At 38.7% G+C, this 22,047-nt stretch overlaps 1 protein-coding gene and 1 long non-coding RNA gene across 14 annotated transcripts in view; both read right to left on the reverse strand.

Annotated features, from left to right (window-relative positions):
* Positions 1 to 22,047, reverse strand: part of ST18 (ST18 C2H2C-type zinc finger transcription factor) — a 310,749-nt gene that overhangs the window by 143,705 nt on the left and 144,997 nt on the right. For 6 of the 12 annotated variants that reach the window (XM_021942312.2, XM_021942313.2, XM_021942314.2 and 3 more), the window contains exon 1: positions 5,553 to 7,725. The exons of 5 other annotated variants lie outside the window; for them this stretch is intronic. The gene's annotated coding sequence lies outside the window, so the exon portion shown is untranslated. Of the gene's footprint in view, positions 1 to 662; positions 7,726 to 22,047 lie in introns of those variants that run through there. One more of the 12 variants, XM_021942307.2, reaches the window with a different exon arrangement.
* LOC110743941 overlaps positions 1 to 22,047 on the reverse strand; it is a 193,983-nt gene that overhangs the window by 26,934 nt on the left and 145,002 nt on the right. The window lies entirely within an intron of this gene.

Raw genomic sequence — 22,047 nt, forward strand, 5'->3', positions numbered from 1 at the left:
AGCTTTGATTTTTTTCCCAAGTACAGCAAGCAAATAACCACTAATCCTATTCAATATTACAGATTCACAGTAATGATTCTATTTCCAGATTCAAGAGAAATTAAATACAAGAGGAAAAGAGGAGCTTTTGTTTTCTTGTTTTGTTGTGTTTGATTGGTTGGTTTTTAAGACACTGATGAAGGAAATAGTTATTCTATGTTATTAAATATATATTAGGGGCTGGGGCAATTTTGCATTGTCAAGAATGAACTTCACTGCTCACATTCGTGCCCCAGGTTTCCATTATCTTTCAGAAGCAGTAAGACTAACTAAATTTAAAGTTGCCTCGTACATTTGAAAGTTTTCAAACCTGAACCAATAACCTGAATGGTAGTTATGGGCAAAAGCACCATTTCTCCAACAAATAGCCTACCTCTCAAATTCAAGTTCACTTGCATTTTGGGGTTTACTTACTTTTTAAATTTACAAACTTTTGTGAAACAGCAAAACAAAACAACAATAACAACAAAATAAGAACACTGATCACTGAAGCGGTATTTCCAGAAGTGATAGCAAAATCCCTTCATTCTGACCTACTTGTCGAGAAACGGACTTTCAGCCCCACGGTTAGGCTAAGATCTGTTCCACTTTCTCCCTAGGGCTTAATTGCCAGACTGACTTACCGGTGCCTCCTAGCCTTTGTTCTGCCTCTCACGCTGACATCAGGGAAGCAGTGATGTAGAATAAAGCAGGGGTGGGCTAGGTTAGTCCAGTGTTTGTGTCGTTGTGTGGTGTGCAGGGACACTCTGTGATACTCTAGTGAGCTGCTAAGCTTTTTTTGTAGGCTTTGTGTCATTTACTTAACGACCAATCTCATTAGCTGCCAGGGTACAATGGGCTGATGCATTTTCTATGTACATACTCCACACAGTGACCCTCAAGGTTGCCGAAGGTCTATTTAATCAGTCAAATGCTGAATATATTTGCAGTAAATCACTAAAAAAATTTAAAAAATATGAGAATACTGAGGTATCTTACAGACTTAATATTTCCTGGTGGTTATTTGCAGGTAATAAAATGCATGCATATTTAGCCCAAACAAGGATAGAGCAGGTGGAGATGAATTGTCTGGTTTGCACTGGTGACCTTAATTTTAGGAAACTTTCAGATCAAAGATATTTTCTCTTAGCAAGGAGCCCAGATTTGAAATTTAATTTCTGTGTTAAGTTTAATCATATTAGCACAACAAAAAAGAATTGCTTTCTTGAGCAGTTTCTCCTTCCTCCTTCCTCGCCCCCACCCCAGTCCTACCCCCTACCCAAGCAGCCTCAGACCTGGCAAAGTTGCATTTATGCCCTCTTTCAGTTACAAGGTAAAAACCCTTTTAACTCCTATGAAAAATGAAATGCTGAGAGCACTATGAATGACGACAGCTGTCCATAAGTATCAGGGAGAGTTCTATTGTCCAGCTTGTCCCTGGATAAAATGAATACTTTACAGCAGAGGCTGTTCAGCTTGGCTAAAGAGTGTGGGGAGAAGGGGAGGAGGTCACTGGAGATTTCGCACACTAATTTAATCTGGGAAAAGGACAGGCTCTGCATCTCCCTTGAACAGACTGGCAGCAATCTGGGCCCCCACAGAACTATCTCCTTTTGCCTGTGCTCTATTTATTCCTTATCTCTGTTTACCAACCGCTAGGTCCCTTTCATTCACACCACGAGGCCGTTTTCCTACTATCAGTCAGCAGCTGACACTGTGGAAGAGCCTCAAAGGCAAAAAAAAAAAAAAAAGATCAAAACTAAACCAAAGCTGTATAAACAATGCCACAGTACAAGTAAATGCATAAACCCTGATTCTTAACCCAACCCACAGGGTGCAAACAGAACCTTTATAGTAAATCCAACAAACCCACCACAGTGAGCTATGGGCCGCAGAGAAAGAAAAGTCAAAACACCATTCATGAAATCACCATCCAAAAAAAAAAAAATTGCTAAAATATACACTGGCTACTGAAGCAGCCTTACTTTCAGGGATATTCTTATCTCTATCATAGATCAATTAACTGGCCACCAAGAGATACTTACCTGGCTGGGAAAGGTGAGCTATACATTTCTAAGGGAGGCCTGGCTCTCATTAAAATGCCAGCAGTTAAAAAAAAAATCCACCAACATGATTACAAGCTAAAGAGGATGAAGCAACATCAACTTTTCCAACACCTTATCACACTGATTGAATTTAAACAGTTCAAGACTCTTGGTATTAAACCCCCATTTTTTTTAAGTAAAGATATTAAAAAGTCCTGTACAATCCAATCAATGAAATCTTCTTCATGTCTTGTGGATTTTACCTCCTTATGTCAAAATGATTAGCATGGCAGAGAAGTTGGGAGAAGACTACTTCATGGACAACTTTTTAATATTTTGAAGCACTCTGCAGGGTGTGATCAAAAACGGAGATTGGAGCAACTAGTTTAAAGTGTGGAAAGAGGAGAAAATAAAATAAGTGTTTTTTGAACTGTGTAACCTTTGAGGAAATATGAATCTTGAAAACTTTACTTATATTAATGTTAAGTGCTAAGTACTTACCTGAATATTTCAACAAATGGGAAAAGCCTTGCTTAATATAAACATTTCTTTGAAGTGATTCAGAATTTGTATATAATATATATGTGTATGTATAGACGTATATATATGAATATATTATAAGCATAGGTATACACACTGCCTCTCATATACACATACACAAAATGAGAAGTGCATAATTTCTAATGCCTGGAGTTCCTCAGATTAAAAACTGAGATTTACTTTAAATTTCCCTGGGCTTTTTTAAATCATTGAAATGATTGGGAATGATTGGTTATTGTCATAAAAATCAACACCGCATTGACTCAATCACTAAGATCTTTACCAGTAAAAGGAAAGACAATGCAGCTCATTATCTAGGATGATCAATTGGTCCAGATTTCAGTTTGTGTTTTCACCTATATGCATTATGAGCAATGAAGTCTTTACTACTTGGATCCTTTTTTCCAAATGAATTAATGAATTAAATTTATCCTTTCACCAGCTGCTAGGCAGCAGATGGAACCATTTCTGAAGCCTTGTTGAATTCAATCCATAAAACTCATTTCCTAGGATTAGCCGTCCAAAGTTTCTTTTAATGTTTATATACCGCTTGGGATTTTGAATTTCATGATGTTAAACTTTCAATTTAACTATTCTTTTTGCATTTCATATCAAACAATTATGATCTTTTGGATTTCTATAGCAGACATGGCAGGTCACATAAGGACAAGAATTAATTTCAAGAGCAATAAAGTCATGCAAGTTACATTTTTTTGATATGTCTGTTCACATTGCTCTACTACCATAGAAACTATTTGCAATTAACTGTTGTCAACCTAAAGAGTTATATATTTAATAGCTATACATTTTGTTTATTTATGCATAAATAGTTTAAAGCTGCAACTGGAAACATTCATTAACATTATGAAAGCTTAAAGTTTTTCTGGGTTTTGCAATTAGTTATAGGAGTAAGGTTGTTACTTACTGCAAGTAAGATTGTTAATTATCTACAAATAATTTCTGTATATACCAGATTAAATTTATCCAATGAGAATTTAATTCTGACTTCTAAAAATGGAAATAAAGACAATTATTCAGAGTATGTATGTTAACGTTTTAAGGAGGCAGCTACCATGGACAGCTCCTAACATTTCTGCTCTTTTCTAGGTCACTTGCAGTTGTCTAATTTAAGAGAAACCAGGAAACTTCAAATCTTACTAGTTCATGTTATAGTTGAATACTAATGACCACTCTGAAAAAAAAAAAAAGACTCCTTTAAACATAACCACATTAGGATCTCATAAAAGTTTCAATGTACTTTGAAACGTTTTAAATACAACCACCTTATGCTCTCTAAGGTACAGTATACCCAAATTTAAAATATAAAAGCTTTTAAGCTTAAAATGATGCTCCTACCATAACATAAATACAACTAAAAAAGAGTGAATTGCTTTTATGTGCAACAGTGATTTCCGCTAATTTGGCAAGAGAAATCTATATTAATCTAATATTGTAGTAAGCCAAGAAGGCCACATAATAATCACCACTGAGTAATTGAATATTTAGAAGAAGGAGAAAAGAGAACATTGGTAATCTTAAGTTACAGGCATAAAAGTAGGATACCATGCAGATGATATTTGCAAAGCAAAATAAAAAGCAAAGTTAGGGAAGTCTAATTTTAGTCTTACTTTGGATTCTGAATTTGATTATTGCCTAGAACTTATTTACTATTTCCCTAACATAATGATAGTGCACACGATTATATTCAACATTTCTTCATCAGTTTTTTTTTCTTTTTAGTGTACTGGATTTTGCAGTATTAGCTGTGGCATGAGAGTTGATAGAACTTTTTTTTCTGACAATTAGCTACTTTCTTATTTGGAAAATTAAGGTGATAGAAGTTACAGTGCATACTTTGACTGTTGACTGCCTTGTTCTTTGAAACTGAAAAGCACTCCAGTTATTTCCACATGTACCAAAGTAAGCATCTTTAACAAATGCTTTATTAAAACAAAAGTAATATGAGGCAAAGTATTGTTTATCAAAGGTTTTGAAATTTTTCTGTATAACTAAGTAATATTTCATTGAAATCATCCTTCCGCAAAATTTTGTTCAAGATCAGTATTTTCTCTTTCATTCTTCAGCCTTTCTGGTATTATTTATTCTTTAACTTTCTGATGAGTCTTCTGACATCTACATTTATCAAAAATGAACAGTATCATTTTTATAAGAGGCTACTCTTATCCAATTCTCTAAATATTTAAAGACAAAATTATAACTACCATACTTATCAATTTAAATTTCCTGGGGACCTCCCACAAACTCTTTTCCTTATGTATAGCTACTATCAGAATTTGGACTTTTCAAAAAGCATACATAAAACATCTTTTTAATATCAGTTATTCATATACAATTGTGTTAACTTCTCATCCCTCGCAAAGATCTCCACAATTCTAGAGAGATGTCAGATTTGGGATCTCACTGGTAATTTTTGCAATCTCATAATTATTTCCACTTTACTTTTTTGCTAAGCAAAAAGTGTACTAAATCTCATTTCATATCAAATAGTCTCTGTTGCAAATTTGCACGTTTCAAAAATCTATATGAACAAAAGCGTTACTGGTGCAGTATAAATGTAATTGCACCATGACATTTTATTCTGAAATTCTTCTCAAACCAGATACAATAAGCTTTATTTATTTATTTATTTATTTATTTTGCCAAAGAGAGAGTGAAAGTGTGAGAGATTGAGAGAGAGAGAAAGAGGCAGAAAGAGAAATACATTTAAAATAATGCTCAAATATACATCACAACAGACATCAGAAACAGAAGTTCAAAACAAACATCAGAAAAACCATCAACACAGTTCTAAACTTCAACCTTTGCTAACATCCACCCCCCAAAAAAACAAAAGTGAATGTTCTGACTTAAGACCTAAAAACTTGCTAAAATTCCGAGTGACTTAAATGTCAGTGTGAGCAGTATGCGGTTCAAAAGTTTTAAACTTACTTTTTTGTTTGTTTCCAAAACTTATATTTCTCTCCTCCCTGGTGTGCTGAACGGAAACACTAAAGCTGTTTCTTTGAAAGGTAGTTCCCATGATATGACATCCAGTGCCTTTGACTGCTTAGAGATAAGCACCTGCGTTTGTGTCCCCTCCTTACGTCACACCTCCCTATTCAGACCTTCTCAATATGATTCACATTTGCACATCAACAGCCTCATGCGCATACACAGATTTTTTTCGGCTCTGGGCCCAAAACTTTCACTTTAATTTTCATCACATGATTGCTGTGGCATATGTCCTTCCAAACCTCCCATATATCAGTCATCATGCAAATGAGATGGAATATCACTCCTCTGCAGCAGATGGCCAGGGATGATAACAATGGCTCAACAGAGGAGATTCAATGTCCCTGACTTTATCGCCACGGCAACAACAACCTAAAATATATGTAATGGAAGTGGTGCTTATTAATTTTGCAGGCTCGAGTGTTCTGATTTTGTGAGTGAATGGGCTGAGTTAAAAAGGGGGCTGTGTCCTCCTGCCTCTAGAAGACTATCTATAAAAGCCAGGGACCTGGAAATTATTTTCAGTGACTAAGAAGGCAACAGCCTAGCAATTATTTGAGTAATTAGGTGTAATTCCTCCCTGTAGGCCTTGTACCCTCCTGTGCTTGCTTCACAGAAGCTCACGAATTAGACAGGCACAGATACTGAAAAGAAAAGTGCCTCAAGATACAGCGGGAGAGCTTGCAGGGGCCCTGTCACTTGGCCTCCACCAGGCTTGGTAAACACAAGCCCCAAGCTATAAGTAAATAGAGGCCCCACTTCACAAACACAGACCAATTAAAATGACAAAGGCAACCACACTTCTGGGTGGAGCTTAGGAAAGCTTTATGCTGCACTAGACTCCGTGTGAGTGGCACACAGAATGGTCTCTGCGCGGCCCCGAGCGCTCTATTTCCATGACTGGCTGTCAGGATTGGACACTTGCTCCCACGTCTCTGCAGGTTATGCTGCTCTCACAGGGATTTTTTTCACGGGGCTACTTTTTTCCCTGACTCCAAGTGGACATTTGATACCCTTCCCACTCCTAACAGTATTTTTTAAAAATTAAGTAATGGAAAAGGCAGTTCATCCTCCCAAATTTGCCACAAGCCCTTTTACATCTTAAAGGAATGACTGTCAAACAGCCCAAACCAACGGGAGCTTTTATGAAACATGCAAGGATGAAAAATGGAGTGAAAAACCTGTCTCCAAATATTTTCCTGGAAACTCTTTTGAAAACACCCTCTACAACATTTTTCATACTAATCAATATAAAGATTTAATTTTTTTCTGCTTGTAGGGCTGAACGACATATTAACATTTTTAAAACTTTAAGTTTCCTTATTTTTCACTGCTTTTAAGAAAACCACCATGGAAGTATCATCTTATAAGAGCAAACTCTACTCTGTGTCCATTATAAAAAAGACATGAATAAGAACTTGTTGCCTTGGAAGAGAAGAGCTGTAAAAATCAAAGAGGAAATCAAACCTTTTCGTGTCCTTTCAACATTCAATAAACCTCAGACACTGTGCAAGGCTCTCTGTACAGATGAGGAACATGAGAGAAAATAGCTCAGTCTTCTCTTCCAGAAAGATCTAAATAAATTGTTCGAGGTCCCTTGCCCCATTGCTCCCTCACAGTGTTTTGGTTTTTTGAGAGGCACCTTCACCCCCTCTGGCTGGCCCCAGCTTTCTTTCCCTGGAGTTCATTCCTCCCAAGGAACAGGAAGCACAGGAGAGGAAATGGAGCCTCCTAGCCTGTGATGCTAACTTCCTCCAAGTCTATATCCATCAAAATAAAGCCAGTCCATCACTTGCTTAAATGGGGTGCAACACTACATGTTTTACCACCTGACTTTAAAAACAGTTATCTTTCCCATGCGAGGGAGTGTATGCATGCAGATTCACTTTCCTTCTTAGCATGTGGGCTAATATCAATTCATCAATGTTTTGCAGTACATTTGGCATTGTGAAGAATATAATTGCCTAGTGCAAAATTTCATTGTGCTATTTAAAGGTGATACTCCAACGCAAAGACAAATTTGGAGCAGCAAATGTCCAATCTGATTTTTTGCTTGTTTGTTTTGAGAAGTGTCTCCCTCTGTCGCCCAGGCTGAATGAAATGCAGTGGCACAATCACAGCGCACTGCAGCCTCAACATCTTGGGCTTAAGCGATCCTCCTGCTTCAGTCTCCCAAAGTGCTGGGAATACAGGTGTGAGTCAGTGTGCTTGGTCATCTAATCTGAAAATTCCCACACTAAGCGTATACAGAGAACTTAAACTCCACGTGAAATGAATCTCTATACTGAGCTATCAGTGATAGCATTAGTGAGCCAATACATGAGGCAAATGTGGTTGCCACAGGTACAGTGTGGCGACAACATGGATTTCTAGCTGACAGTTCACCTGATCAATTTTAGTGGTTTTAATGAATATCATTATCATAGAAATAAAGTCACCTAATAATAGGAATTAAAAATAATAGCTCTTTGGGACACAAATGACATATACCATACTATTCACCTATTTTAAGTATATAATTAAATAACTTGTAGTGTATTCATAGTTGTGCAACTGTTAGCAAGATTTTAGAACATTTTCATCATTCCTTGCCAAAAATGCCATACTCATTAGCAGTCACTCCCCATTCACCACACTTCCACCCACCAATTCCCTCCCTCACACCCAGGCAACCACTAATCTATTTCCGTCTGTATAAATTTGCCAATTTTGGACATTTTATAGTAATGGAATCACATAATACGTTGTCCTTTATTACTGGCCTCTTTCACTTACCACAATACTTTCAAGGTTTATCCACATTGTAGCATGTATCAGTACTTTATTTCTTTGTATTACTGATTAATATTCTATTATTTGGATATACCACATTTTATTTATCCAGTCATTGATTGATGGATACTTATAAATAAAGATACTATAAACACTCATGTACAAGTGTTTGTGTGGACATATGTTTTTATTTCTCTTGAATAACTACTTAGAAGTAGAATTGCTGGATCATTTGGTAATCTCTATATTTAATTGTTTGAGGAACTGCCAAATAGTTTTTCAAAGTGTCTGCACAATTTACATTTCCACCAGCAGCGTATAAGAGTTCCAACATCTCTATATACTCACTAACACTTGTTATTGTCTATCTTTTCTATTATGACTGTTTCAGTGGGTGTGAGGTGACGTTGCACAGTGGTTTCGATTAGCATTTTCCTAATGACTAATGACACTAGCATTTTTTTTATTGTGCTTATTGATCATTTGTATATCTTTTTTGGAGAACTGTTTATTCTGAGATTTTACCCACTTTTAAGTTATTTGTCTTTTTATTATTGAGTTGTAGATGCTCTTTATATGTGTATTCTAGATACAAGTTTCTTATCAGATATAGAATTTGCAAAACTATTCTCCCATTGTGTGGGCTGTCTTTTCACTTTCATGTTTTCCTTTAAAACACAAAGGATTTTATTTTGATGAAGTTCAATTTATCTATATGTTTCTTTAATTATTTGTGCTTTGGTGTCATAGCTAAGAAACTATTGCCAAATTCAATGTCACGAAGATTACACCTGTTTTCTTCCAAGAGCTTTAGAATTTTAATTCTTACATTTAGGTTTTTTATTCATTTTGAGTTAATATTTGTATCTGCTGTGAGGTAGAAATCCAACTGTATTCTTTTCCATGTGAATATCCAGTTGTTCCAGCAACATTTGTTGAAAAGTATATTCTTTTCCTATTGAACTGTCTTGACACCCTTGTTGGAAATCAATTGATCATAGACATGGGAATTTATTTCTAGACTCTCAATTCTATTTCATTGATGTACATATTTATCCTTATGCCAGTACCACACTGTCTTGATTACTGTAGCTCTGTAGTGAGTTTTGAAATTGGGAAGTGTGAGTTCTCCAACTTTGTTCTTCTTTTGCAGGATTGTTTTGACTATTATAGGTCCATTGAATTTCTACATAAAACTTAGGATCAACTTGTCAACTTCTGAAAATAAGCCATCTGGGATTTTGATAGGGAATGTATTAAATCTGTACATCACTTACAACTTCTAATCCATGAACATATCTTTCCATTTATTTATTTTGGCTCTTAAAAATTTCTTTCAACAATGCTCTATAGTGTTCAGAGTTAAGATTTACACATCTCTTGTTAAATTTATTCCTAATTGTTTTATGCTTTTATAAGCCACTGTAAACAAAATTGATTCCCTATGTTTATATCTTGCAACCTTGCTAAACTTGGTTCTTAGCTCTAAATAGCATTTTTAGTGGGTTCCTTGGGATTTTCTAAATACAAATCTGTAAGAAAGATCATGTCGTCTGCAAATGGAAATAGTTTTACTACTTCCTTTCCAATCCAGATGACTTATATTTCTTTTTATTGCTTGACTGTCCTGGCTAAAACCCCAATGTAGGGTTGAAGTGGCAAAAGCAGACATCATTGTTTTGTTCCTAATTTTATGGGGAAATACTTTGGTTTTTAGCATGATATTAGCTAATTTTGGAATTTTGGAAGCTCAGCTTAAAAGCGTTTTCAACTTAAAAAGCTAACTGCTTTCTGGCACAGTAACCTGCCCTACATTGGTGTAACCCCTAGGGAGACCAAAAACAAATCCTCTACTCTAAAATTTTACAAGTCTCTTGTGTGAGGCCTGTCATGGTGCTGGCCAGACCTAATCCCTAGCTGTCCCTCTAAAACCTGCTGAGACACAACTAGAAGAGCCTGACACAGGGCATTCATTCTCTCTAGATTGGGCTATCTTCGTGACTCAGAGCATCCTTGAGGTAGTCAGTAACAGCCTGGCAGGGCTAAGTGGCAGTTTCCCTTTGGATACTTCAGGTTCTCATAGTAAGGGTCAACTGGACCCCAGGTTCAGTGATGCTGGAGAAGCCAAACTGCAAGTTTGCAAGTTTTTTTCCACCTGTCATGCCAGCATTTGTGCCATGCTCAGTCAGATTCAGGTGTAGACAGCACACCTAAATTCCACCTGCTGCCTGGGATTAAACCAATCAACCTCTAGACATAAGTTTATTGTCTGTTCACTTCATATTTGCAATATTTAATCTCTACATGTGGACTCTGGGTAATTCCTTGATCTATTTGCAAAAGTAGTTATATTTATAGCCAATAAGATGTAGCAAAGTAAAATCAGATATTATTAAAATTGTAAAATCAAATGACATTTTGATAATGAATGAAAGATGATAAATGATTCCTATAATGATGATGATGATGATGATTATATTAGCAACAGTAATGATAGCTAAGACTTATTCTAGTGCTTATATTATGCCATGTACTGTTCTGAGTGCTTTTCATGGGTTAATTAGGAATCAGAGGCACTCTTCCAACTAACTTTTCCCAGTCCAAACCGTTAGCCACTGAGCTAGAATTCAGACTCAGATGCTCTTAACCACAAGTACATGCTCTTAACCACAAGGCAACACTGTGAATTTCACTTACATCTACACATCCTACCAGCCAGTAAAAACCACCATGGATGTGATAAGGAAACTCTCCAGTGAATTTTTCAGTGACCCTTTTCTTTTGTCCTTTGTCTTTTTTATAAGAAATTTATACCAGTAAAAAAGGTTTCTAATGCTGTATCTTCTAAACTTTTACAAAGCTGTTATCATTTAACAAAGTGAAGTTTTCTTCAAATTGATGTCATCAATAAGAAATCTTACTTATTTTTCTTTTAGCCGGTGATTCGCTCCATCAGCAGAATGAACGTGAACACTAAAATGAACATGACCATAATCTAAAATGAACATGAACACTAAGACGTAGTTTACAATATGGCGAGGAGTAAGGTATTTGCTAAGGAGTATTGTCTATCTATGTATATTTCTATACCTGTATGTATATCTATACCTACACCTATGCCTACGCCTATGGCTGCATCTGTATTTGTCTATTATGTCTATATTTATATCTTTTCTATATGGCTTTCATATCAGATGGATAAAGTTCTTGTTCTTCACAAAGCAACTGAATTATATACAGTCCATGCATTTGGTACACAGCTCAATCACTCTGTCTTGTTCTTATTTATCATGTGACATGTGGCATCACCAGCTGCATGAAATCTGGCTTAAGATCCCTTTGCATACTTTATATGTATGATGAAATGAAGCTTTAGATCATGGACTGTAGGTGACCTGAAACGGTTCCTGAAGTGTTCATCTACTTCATTCCTCAACCCTCTTACTCCCTCACATTACTAGAGCTGGAAGCCCAGCACTGGGCACGCACTGGGCATGTGTAAGTCATTCTAGCTGCACAGGTCGGTAATTTCTCATTTCTATGCACACTTCCTTCTTCTATACACATACACATACCACAGTTTTTTTCTATTTAGATTGATTTGTCTTAAACTAGTTTATTCTCCTTTTTACAGAAAGGCAAGTAAAGCTTATAATGACTCCACTTAGAAAAAAAAACACACATTTCCTGGACAGATAATTTAAGTTCCAAGTTGTCTTCTAGCTGTGATTTGACATAGTAGACCACAATGTCTCAAACAAAGGATTCTCTGCAGCTTCCACAATTAGTTTTGTAAATGTGTTTGGAATAAGTGTCTTTATGACTGAATAGTTGGCATTTAACACAACAAAAAGAAATGACAGAGCAAAAGAGGAAGGATGGTTTCAAAATGGCCTAAGCAAAACCAACAAGCCTGTTGGCAAACACTCTGAATGTCCTGGGATTGGAGGTGAGGGTGACATGCTGTGCTGATGCTCAGCTGCTGCCACTGATGGCTAAAGAGGGAAGAAAAAGAAAAAACACATCTAAATAAATCATTTGCAAAGACTTTTAAAATGGGTGAAGTGTTTCCAGAGTTCACACAATATTTTTCTTACACTTTGCTGAACAGACATCATGACCAGGGGCTATTTTGGCCCTAATCCCAGGAAATGAGGCAAAGATGACAAATGATGTGATTTGGGGGACTGTCTCGGATTTGGTGAGTCTCCTGTCATTCACTATTCATCTCTGCTCTACACCGTGGTTAAGAGCTTTCAGTTGTGTGGAAATGTTCAGTTTGTTAATGAGATTGTTCACCATTTCACTGCTGTAGGATTCAAGACCCTTTCTCATTCTCCTTGCTTGTTCTATGTTAACTCCCAAATATAAACTTTCTCAATCTTAGCAGGATGTTCAGATTTTAAGATTCTAGTTCTGTTGAGTCACTGACTAGTTACCATGCTGAGAATTATTTCTCTTTGCTTCCAATTTGGTTTCTATAACACATCTACCCATCCAGGGCCTTGAGGCTCAAACAAACCTTTTAGCATTCCCACAGCTCCCCACATCCCTTTAAAAATGTCTTTAACTACCTTTCCAACCCTATTTCCAAGGTTTTGTCCCAACATTTCATCCTCCATTATCTGGGCTTTTAACATCTCCCAGGACCCAGTCTTTCTAAAAGCCCCAGAGAAATGTGTCTCATTCCAGGTCATCCTATTCCCAGCCTTCAGTATTATTTTTCTAAAAAGGAAATCCAGTGATCCCCATTCTGATGGCTTTCTTTTTCTTCCTGACAAACAATTAGACTATGTTTCCAACTGTCTTACTCAATTTTCTGTTGCTATAAGAGAACACCACAGATTGGGTACAAAGTTTATTAAGCTCATGGTTTTGCAGGCTGGGAAGTCCAAGAGCATGGCACCAGCATCTGCTCAGCATATGTTGAGGGCCTTCTTGCTGTGTCAAAAACATGATGAAAGGATGGAAGGGGAAGAGCATGTGTGCAAAAGAGAGACCTTGCTTTTAAAACAAAGCCACTCTAGTGAGAACTAATCCACTCTTGCAATAATGGAGTTAATCCATTTATAAGGGGGGGAGCCCTAAAGATCCAGTTGCCTCTCAAAGGCCCCATCTATCATAACCACCACAATGGCAACCAAGTTTCCAACACATAAACTTTTGGGGCATGCATTCAAACCACAGCACTGACACGCCTTTGAAGTTAGGTGTGAGTCTGTGCCAACTCAGTGCAGCAGTATGTGCCAACGCAGTGCAGCAGTATATGTATATGGAACTTCTGGTATGGCAGTAAAACCCTCCCAAACAAAATCTGTAAGTTTTATTCCCTTCTACCGACTTCACGGGATGACCTCCAAAGCCACATGTTGAAGATGGCAGAGCTCCAGTGAATCTGAGTCCTGAATGACTATGTGTACCAAAGCACACAACGTCCCTCACAAAACAAGAACCTTTAAGACTATTTACATGACCAATAAATGAACTACTCTTGTGTTTGTGTCATTGTACATTTTTCTGCTGATTTCTAATAAAGTCAATATTACCCAAATAAATACATCTCCTACGTAAGAGTCTTTTTCACCTGTAAGATTAAGTCCGAATTTCTGAGTACCATTTGAACTTTCTCTGTTTTGCCCAAGGCTGCCTTTACAACTGCCTTACCTCCTACTCGCTGCACACAGACTGCACTGTTGACTTCTCTGCATTTACTGAAGGCATCATGCTCATTCTAGCCTGGGGAAAACTTTATTTAATCTCTAGACATCATTTGCAAGGCGTAAATGACTGTCTCCCAGAAAACTCTTATCAAAAGGGGCCAAAACTTTTTCCACTGCTCAACTCAGGCTGAGTTGTTACAAAGGTTGCGGTTTTTCCCCTGAAGCCCACATCTGTAGAGCCCCTTCGGCTGACGTTGTGCCTCAGTGCTTCTGTGAAGGGCTTCTCCTGTCTCCTTGGCTTTTAGTTGCCCCAGTTTGAATTCTCACAAAGAACAGTTTAAAAATAGTGCTGGTTTCCATTTCCCACACACATCCAGATTAAAGAATGATCAGTGATTAGCACATTGCAATTTGAGAAGACTTTATTCTTCTGGCATGTACAGAGAAGATGTGGTTGCTCCATCTAACCCATTTCCCAGGTAAATATACAGATAGCTCAAGATACTTCAAGCTTTGCAGAGAAAACAAGCTACCTACATAATCCCAAAATATTAAAATAGATCTATAAACCGTTGACATTGGAAGATTTTGAAGTTATCAAATGCAAGTGCTTACCTAGACCTGAATTTCACAGAACATCTCTGATAAGGATGTACTCAAGTGACTGTGGAGGGCATCAGATCTATCTATCTATCTATTAGCATGGCACTCTGAGTGCCAAGTGTTGTTCCTCATTTTTAACTATGGTTATGATCAATATCTTGGTGTTCTCATTTTTCTGTGTATATTTAATCCTACTAATTTATCATAATACCACGTACATTTTATTTTATTTCTTTTTTTATTTTTTATTTTTTTTAAGTAGAGACAGGGTTTCACTATGTTGGCCAGGCTGGTCTTGAACTCCTGACCTTAGGTGATCCACCCACCTCAGCCTTCCAGAGTGCTGAGATTACAGGTGTGAGGCACTGTGCTGGCTTTTTTTTTTTTTTTTTTTTTTTTGGAGGGGGGTGGGGACAGAGTCTTGCTCTGTCGCCCAGACTGGCGTGCAGTGGCACGATTTGGCTCACTGCAACCTCTGCCTCCTGGGTTCAAGCGATTCTCCTGCTTCAGCCTCCTGAGTAGCTGGGATTACAGGTGCTTGCCACCACGCCTGGCTAATTTTTGTATTTTTAGTAGAGCCGGGGTTTCACCAGGTTAACCAGGTTGGTTATGAATTCCTGACCTCAAGTAACCTGCCCGCCTTGGTCTCCCAAAGTTCTGGGATTACAGGCGTGAGCCACCACGCCTGGCAATAGCATGTAGATTTTTTAAGTGAAATCTATCAGAGCTCCCTTTAGTTATTGTACACTCTTTAAAACAGTGATTTTTTCAACTGAATTTATGTCCAAGTGTTTTGGGGTACAGTGTCCTAATTCATGAACATTAAGGAATAAGATTTTAAGAAAACTGATACCCATGTGGAAATTATAGAGATGCCTTTTTCTTATCAATGAATCTAGCGTGAAAATCACTGCAAATCATGTTTCACCCATCTGGGGTTTAAAAATTACCCATATCAGCCAATTAAAACATGTCTCTAAGATTTTTTGTAATTCAGCTCAGCAAAACAAAGCTCTTGTCTTTCTTGGGTGGCTGTGATATTTATTTGAAGCTATGGACACTAGCAGGAGAGAATGAAGCTCATTAAAAAAAAAGGGAGAAATCCAGACACAAGAAGCTTAAGGGATAAAGTTCCCGGTTTTAATCATTTCTGAAACTCAAATGCATTCCTGCCCTTCCCACGAAACCTGACTTTTGTCCTCATAGTTTGAATTATTAGAATTCTGTCCTTGTGAACAAGAGTCCTGATAAATACATAGCATTTATTTTAAGTGCAAGAAGCTGAGTAATATTCAAGAACAGCTTTTGAAAATGAGAAAACAAACAGAAGTATATTGAAGACAAATCTAGACTGCCCAGGACACCTGAATCTAAAGATGCTCAAAGAGTTAAGACACAGCTTAAAGGAGAAGTTCTGGCTCAGGGGAAATGTGAGAAGGTGGCCTTCAAACACCAGCGATTTCTGCAAATTTTTGTCCGTAATTGTTCATTTTCTAGAAAACGTTTCTTCTACCTGGTCCCAAATGCTCCTCTCTAGTCTCTTAGTGGAGAATGAGACAGGTACCAGCTACCAAGAACTTAAATTCCAGAATAAACAGAAAAACAAATGAGTACAAGGTGATGGCTGTGCGTGAAATAAAGCTGCACGACGGAACTGAGAATGACTGGGTAAGCGTGGGACAAATGATGGAAGGCGTCACTGAAAAGATGATGTTTGTTACCTGAAAGACTAAATATCTGATGGCAGAGAGCCCCAAGCAGAAGACAAGGCAACTGCTGAAGCCCTAAGGAGATAGAGCAGGAGCCTGGTATATTTGAAAGAAAATAGGAAGAGCCTCCGGTGCAACAGGTGAACAATGGGGAGAAGAGGAAATGAGGTCAGAGACCTGGCCAGGATCCTGTGATTTGGGGTTTAAGGCTGTGCCAAGGTGTTTGGATTTACTGTAAGTGTGATGGGAAGTTATGGGAGGGCTCCAGTTAGAGGAGAAACACAATCTGGCTTCTGTTTTTAGAAGATTGCTCTAGCAGCAGTATGGAGAATAAATTGAAGGGATACAGAGGGCAAGCAAGCAGACAAATGAAATGGCATTGAAACAAAGCAGACAGCCAAAGGCAGCTTATGTTCTAGAAGGGTGGCCATGGAGATGAAGAAGTATGGTCGATTCAGGAAATAGTTTGGGAATAGAATCCACAGAATTTGCTGGTGGTGAAATAAGAAATACTTATTTTTGGGGACTTGAACAACTTCATGGAAGGTAGTTCATTTAGTGTCAAAGGGAAACTGAAAGAAATGCCCTGGTGGGTTAGGAAAATAGAGTTATCTTGTAGCCATGATAAAATTAAGAATAAAATTATTATTTGGGGATAATTCTGGACTTTAGTGGAAAGTCTCATTTGGAATTTGGGTGTCATAGCCATGTAGCTAGTATTTCAAGATCAAGGGACTGGATAAGATTCCACAGGGAGGCTACAGTGTGGAAAGAACAGAAATCTAAGGGCCACACCATAGAACAAGCTTATATTTAGGGACAAGCACAGGAGGTGAAGCCAGGAGAGGAGGCTGAGCGGAAGTCACAGATGTCAAGAGAAAACAGTTGATTAAAAAGGAGCACGTGATTAACTGTATCAAGTACTGGCAGACAAATTAGTTGAGGACAGAAAAGATCATTGAATCGGCAATTTGAGGTCAATAATGTGGTCAAATACTATTTAAACTATGCAAGAGCAGTTTTGAAAATGGTGAGATTGTCAAGAACAATTAAAGGGAAAAATGCTATTGTAGGGATAAAATGCAATGATCTGAGGAAAAGCCAGGATGCCCAGAAGTGGAGGCTGGGCTGATGGATCTTTCAGGACTTGTTACTGTGGCAGTGAGCAGAGTAATAGGGATGTAAGCGTAGTTGGAGATGGGACCAAGGAAAAACTTCTTTAAACTGGAGATGTTGTTTTGTGCTGAGGACACCAGAGAAGGACAAACTGCTAGTGAAATAGAGAGAGGGTATGGTAACAGGAGCAAACCCTTAAAGAAGTGGACAGGTGTGGAATCCATTGCACACATGAAAAGAATGTATAGATTCAGGATGGCACGCAGATCTCACGGGGGAAGGATAGCAGAGTTTCTGCCACTTTTTTTTTTCTTTTGAGACAGAGTCTCACTCTGTTGCCCAGGCTGGAGTGCAGTGGCACGATCTTGGCTCACTGCAGCCTCCACCTCCCAGGTTTAAGCGATTCTCCTGCCTCAGTCTCCCGAATAACTGGGATTACAGGCATGTGCCACCATGCCTGGCTAATTTTTTTGGTATTTTTAGTAGAGATGGGTTTTCACCATGTTGGCCAGGCTGGTTTCGAACTCCTGACCTCAAGTGATCTGCCCACCTCAGCCTCCCAAAGTGCTAGGATTATAGATGTGAGCCACCGCACCTGGCCTCTTCCACTATTTCTTAGAGGAGCAAGAAAGTGTTGGTGGTTTGGGACTAGTGGGGGCTATAAAGCAGTCCCCTTTCTCTGCAGCCCTATGCCTCTGGGTCAGTGTAGGTGTAGAGCTGAGGGGTCTCTGGAGAGGAGGAAGATTAAGTCTTAAGCAGGTGAATACAATTGAGGGCAGGTGTAGCAGAGGGCGGCTGTGGTGGCCCTGAAGGGGTGGAATGATGAGTCATGGACACCTGTGCTTGGAAAGGCTGGGGACGTCATCACGGGGGGGCGGGGGGAAGGGGGCGGGATGCTTGGAATGACTTCTGTGACAGTGCAGTGCAGTCGTTGGTGATGATAGGGTCACAGGTATGACAATGGGGATGACCTCTGAGGGGATTAACAGGTAAGATCCTGGGAAGTGAGGAGGTGGTGAACGAAAGGTCATACTTTAGGGAGCCAAGCATGTTGCCAAGAGTGGTATTAGGAGGGTGGTGAGAAAGAGGACCCTGGACTGGGGCTGGAACCATCTGGGAATATGCAGGAGTACGCAGGAACCAGCAACAAGGAATAGCAAGGAACCTTAAGAGAGCAGGACTTTGCAATACATTGGAATGTTGGAAATTTGTAGAAGAAATAAGTTGAAAGTAGCAATGGGGTGCAAGACCATCAGCTCTCCTTCTAACTCAGAGGTAAGTTAAAAAATAAACACACCCCCCAAACCCTCTACACTCCCCTCAGAGGAGATTTAGTGCTGACGGTGTCCTCAGAAGACGGTGTACTAAAAGTTCCACATCTCCAAGAGCTTTAGTATTGAATGGGGAAATACATACCTATTATTAGCCAACCAAAAAAGCACGGTAGAATAATTATTATGCAGCCTATACTTAAGATAAGTGTTATACGTTTCCTTTGCTGCAGAAAAATGTTAAGCAGGGTATTCTCTCAACACACTTCACCTGGGAATCCACAGAGAGCACATGGCTGCCAGGCTTGGTGGCAAAAAGCAGAAACTTCTGGCTGCCAGGTCCTGAGCTGATCTTAGACACATTCTCTCTGGGAATTCCTAGACTGCTGTCTCATTTCCACTTCCATCTCAGCATCTAATTCATCTAGGGCAGACATCTGAGATCAGAGTGAGATTAATAGGACACAGGCCAGGAAAATACATGTAATGATCATAGTTCACCCCAAAATATGAACTTGGTGACTTATTGTTATTTGTTTACCCTCATCAGCAAGTTCCCTTTGGGAAGAATAGAATGCATTGGAATGTGTCACTGTGTGTTTGCCGATTAGGACAAAATTCAAATACTGAGAAATATCAGAGAGTATTTTGGTCCATTGTGAATGGGTCTGTACATCCTAAAATGAATCCTCGTCCTTCTTTATCTCCAGCAACTGAGTGGTAATGAAGACAGCAATCACAGCCTTCCCAGGTCTTCTCCTATTCAAAGAGTTGTCTGCAAGTTTTAAGTGTGTTTCAACTACTGTACTAAGCATTGACAAAAGATGTATAGACTAGCTCCTGACTTAACGGGTTTTAAAAGCTCGAGCATACCAAGGACACACATGAAGGAAGAGCTCCTCCCGACATTCAGCAGGCCTGGCACATTCTACAGATGGCTGGGTGGGGACACAGAAGCAGAGAAGAGCATCTGTCTGTCTATCTATCTATCTATCTATCTATCTATCTATCTATCTATCTCTATCTACCAATATATTGTTTGCCTAGAAAGAACTTACAGCAGCTTATAGGAATTCATGAAATACACAGGTGTGTAATAAATCTAGAGGAGGAGCAAAGGAAGAAAAAACCAAGCTAGGAGACATAAAAGAGGCCAGGCATATGCTGAAGAACACAAGAACGCAGAGCAGAAAGCCCTGATCCCTTGGGGCTGGAAGGTGGCACATGCCGCCAACATTGCTGTAAAGCCTCTTGACAAGCACCATGTAAGGGGCACCTGTTACACAGCTCACAGCACCAACAAGGTCACAGCAGGCCTGCTGCTTGGGAGAAGTGCAGCTACTCTTGGCACTGAGGTCAGACTGAATGTTTGTCTTACTCTGCAGAACACAGTGGGCAGTGCCCTCCGCAGCATCCTCACAGCACGTTTTGATGCTGTTCCTCAGTACAGAATGCTGACATCAGTGTGTGGAGTCCAAACTGAACAGTTCTGCTGCTGTAACTTAATCTATGGAAAAATTTTAGACTACCCAGGATATTCTTCAAACACTATCACCAGATATTACTTCTATCAAAGATGTAGGCCAATGCTGGGCGGCAATGACTTTACACCTGAATAAGTGACCCATCACCCTCTATCTGGATGTGGACTGAAGGTTTACACCCAGGAAACCATTCTGATGAATTCTGTTGCAGAGATAAATGGGTGAATGCATTCTCACATAGCCTGAATCTGATGGTTTTCTCCAAGAAAATGGTGATGACAGGTGTAACCAGATGCCCCATTCCAAGGGATAAGATTAATGTAGTTCTGGCAAACCAGGCTTCAGAAAGATCTGCAGGTTGTCACTTAATAGGATGTTAGAACTACATGAAGGCAAAATCTGTGTCACTGCTACAGACATTCCTGAGACAATACTAGCTGCCTGTTAGGCCAGCAAGCAGCTGGGCTAGGTGCGAGTTCAGTGCAAATAAGGGTGACTCCATGCAATCAGAAGCCACTTGTTGGAGTGGTCCTTGGGCAAATTAGAGTGCGTTATGAGCTGTTTGGATTCTCCTCTGAGTGACTCTTCCATGCATACTTTGAGAGCCAGAAGGAGAGTGACTCTTTTCTCTGCACTGCCAATTTCATGGTGGGATTATGTCGTCAAAATGGGAGATGGTCCTTAGAAGTCACTGGGAATTATTTTACAGATGTCCTTATTTTACAGATAAGGAAGTTGATAGAAGTTGGCGCAGGCCCAGTTTACTGGATTGCATATTGGATCTCTGACCCAGAATCTAATGTCCTTTATTCCAGCACTCTCTGCAGAAACATTCTCTCTTACAAGTTCAGAGATGGAAACTGCCGAGTGAGTCTGTGAAGGCTCTTAAAACTTATGTTGGTGAAGAAAAGTCAAAGTCATCCTTGAGTTTAAAAAACAGCTTGTGTTAATCAGGGCAAAACCACATTTTTATCCCTTGTAAATGATCTGTAATTTTTAATAAGTTAGTTTCCCCTCCCCCACACATGTAATATTTATTTAGAGAAAATTTGGAAAATAAAACAGAACGACAATAATTTGTTTTATTTTCCTACAGAATTTCTCTCATGGAAAAATGTTTTTCTTATTTTATATTATTGTGAATATACTGCATATAAAATTTTACCTTTTAACTTCGTTTAACCTCATAGCATAAGAGCTAAATCATCTAAACTCTGTAAAAATCATTTTAGTGGATGACGTCAACACACTTAATTTCATCAAATGTTTGCTCTGCGATAAGCTCAATCATTTCCCTGCTGTGCTCCAGGGGCTTTTTAGTGGCTCTCCATTATAAACAATGCTGTGATGGACATCCTTGTTTGAAAACGTCTTTTTCCCTTTTGTGTGTGTGTGGTGAGAACACTCACGACCTTCCCTCTTCACAGATTTTAAGTATATAGTACAGCATTGTTACCTGAAGTCCCCATGACATGCCTTAGATCTTTAAAACCTACTCATCTTGCACAACTGAAACTTAAAAATTAGTAAGTCTGTGATGTGATGGATGTGAAATTAGTTTGATTGTAGTGATTATTATACAATGTATCCACATACCAAATCATCATGTTGTACACCCTGAATATATACAACTTTGAAAAATGCATCTTCCAAGAAAAGAAAGTAGGCAAGTGGTTGTTTGGGGGTGATGCAGGGGTAAGGGGTGATAACTGAAGGCTACATTTTTTTTTTTGAGGTAGTGATTATGTTCTAAAATTGATAGTGGTGAAGTGTACACAACTCTTCAAATTTATTTAAATCTATTGAATTGTGCACTT

This window comes from Papio anubis, chromosome 8 (assembly GCF_008728515.1).
Source record: "Papio anubis isolate 15944 chromosome 8, Panubis1.0, whole genome shotgun sequence".
Lineage (NCBI taxonomy): Eukaryota > Metazoa > Chordata > Mammalia > Primates > Cercopithecidae > Papio > Papio anubis.